This window comes from Octodon degus, unplaced genomic scaffold (genome assembly GCF_000260255.1).
Source record: "Octodon degus isolate 3935 unplaced genomic scaffold, OctDeg1.0 scaffold00378, whole genome shotgun sequence".
NCBI classification, from domain to species: Eukaryota; Metazoa; Chordata; class Mammalia; order Rodentia; family Octodontidae; genus Octodon; species Octodon degus.
Window position 1 is genome coordinate 328,907 of NW_004524954.1, and position 2,912 is coordinate 331,818.

Genomic DNA, 2,912 nt, shown 5'->3' on the forward strand with positions numbered 1-2,912 from the left:
CTGGTCCCGCCGGCGCAGGGTAGCAGGAAGCTCTCCGCACACTCACCGGACCTGGGCTAGGACTCTCCAGATTCCTTTTCTTAAACTGGCAAAATATACATCATACCCAAATTTAAAGTGAAGTATGGAAACTGAACAGGCTGAGATGAAAACATTTAACTAAACACAGAAATACACTTGCTGGAAAAATAAAGATCGTCTTACAATTTTTAAGGCACTTAACATCTCATTTCTTACAAAAATTAAGAATAGAATTATTTCCTTAAAGCCAACCTCTAGATTGAAGGTAGCCAGCCTACTCATTGGCTAGTCCACAGATCAGAGTGACACAGAGAAGTGATTTATTTAGTTAGGTCAGTTAAGCACTTCTTTTTCTCTAATTTTCTCCTGCAAACTTAGGATGCTAACCCTCCAGAAGACAAGGTTATTGTTATTACCATACAACCTAGACTGCTAAGTTTAACCTCACTATCTGTTTGAATATCAAACATCTTAGGCATAACATGGAACAGATATTTTTCATCAGGTATTGATATGTTGAACTTTAAGTCCCTACAGAATATGATGAAAAGACATGTAAAAAATTAAAATGTATTTTCAAAATAGGCATAAAGAATTATATAAATTCTGATGTTTACACATAAGTCCAGAAATTGAACCATATACAACCTTGAAGCAGGACAGTCCCACAATATTCCTTTTCCTGTCTCCTGCCTTCATTCACCACCAAATACTTTTTGAACAACCATCTACCCAAGAGACAGCACAGGACCAACTGGCATGTCATGACAAGGAGCCCATATTCAGAAGACCAGAATGACAGGCACTCCAAGCATGAACCTACTATTACAAATTGCCATCTTCAGTGCAGTTGCTTAGTTAACAGGTGTCTGCATATATGGTTAGTCAGGGTGGGAATCATTCCAATTGACTGCTAGATTCAAAAATCTTCTGAGGATTCTCAGGATAATTGCCTTACCCATCTTTTACATATAACTGTATGGTTTGCTATTGTCATGTTTCCTAGCTCTTCTCTTGCTCTCTTTAAGTTGTTTAGTCCTCAAGTTTCTACTTTAGTTTTAGTTGTATTATACATTTCTATTTATATTTCTTCTTTTGAGTTCTTACACTAGGGAAACTATATGATATTTACACATGTGTGTCTGGTTTATTCCACTTATGAGTATATGTTCAAGTGGCATCCACTTCAATATAAAGGTTTCAAGTTTATCATTCTTTATACCTGAGTAATACTCCATTGTATAACAATACCACATCTTTTTCATCCATTCCTCAGGTGATGGGCATTGTGGTTGTTTCCAAGGTTTGGCTATCACAAATTTGCTGCTCTAAATATAGACACACATATATCACTATGATATGATGTTTTCAGATCCTCTGGGAAGATGTCCAGTAGAGGAATAGCTGGATTAAATGCGATTTCCAGTCCAAGTTTTCTAAGAAGTTTCCACACTGATTTCCATAATGGTTGCAACAGTCTACATTCCCAGCAGCAGTGGAATAGCGTTCTTTTTCCCCCACAGCCTCTCCAGCATTTGCTGTTGGTTGATTTATTTATGATAGCCATGCTTTCTTTGATGAGATGAGATCTCAATGTTGTTTTAATTTGCATTTCATGGATGGCTAGTGATGTGGAACATTTTTTCATATATTTATTCGCTTCTTTAATTTCATCCTCTGAGAAGTGTGTGTCCATCTCGGATGTCCATTTCTGGACTGGATGTTGAAATTTGGCGACCCTAGTGTTTTTTAGTTCTTTATAAATTGTGGAGAGCAGAATTTTGTCTGAGTACTTTTTATCATGATTTTTTCCAAATTTGTGGGTTGTGCTTTCACTTTGTTGGTACGTAAAAAATCTTCTCAATAAGAGCAGATACCAGTTGTGAATTCTTTCAAGCGTTTCCCACCCGATTTGATTTTTTTTTTTTGTTTTTTGCGGAACAGGGGATTGAACTCAGGCCCTTGCACTTGCCAGGGAAGTGCTTATTCCTCTGATCTCCCCGGCCCCGAATTGATTTTTGTTCATGAACTCTTTGCCTACTGCTGTCTTCAACAGTTCCTCCTACTTTCTCTTCCAGGAGATTTAATGTTTGTGTTTTAATGTTTAAATCTTTAATACATTTTGACTTTAGCTTAGTGCATGGTAATGGGCCTGGGCCAAGTATTAGTTTTAGGCATGTAGAGAGCCAGTTTTTCCAACAACATTTGTTAAAGAGGCTATCTTTCTTCCAGTGAGTACACTTTGCCCCTCTTTCAATGATAAGGTTGCTGAGTGTGTTCATAGGGGTTTCAGCATCTTCCAATCTATTCCATTAATCCTGAGGTTGATATTGTTGCCAGTACCATGCTCATTTTCTCACAGTAGGCTTGTAGTATAATTTCAAGTCTGGAATTGTAATGCCTCCTGCTTTGTCTTTATTGATCAGGATGGCCTTTGCTATTCTAGGTCTTTTCTGGTTCCAGATGATTTTAGGAATGATTTCTCTAGCTCTGTGAGGTATGTTGGTGATAGTCTGATAGGGATTCCATTCAACATGTACAGCAATTTTGGGAGTATGACCATCTTCAAAATGCTCGTTCTTCCTATCCAGAAGCATGGAATATCTTTACATTTTCTGAAATCTTCTATGATCTCTTTTTTCAGAGTACTGTAATTTTACTTGAAATGACCTTTGACTACTTTAGTTAGATTAATTTCAAGGTATTTGATTTTCCTCAGTGCTATTGTAAAAGGTATTGTTTCTACAATTTCCCTCTCAGTGTGTTTGCTATCTGTGTAGAGAAATGTTATTTACTTTTGGGTATTGACTTTGTATCCTGGTATGCTACTAAATTTCTCTATTAATTCTAATAGTTTGGTGGAGTCATTTGGGTCTTCCAAGTAAAGTATC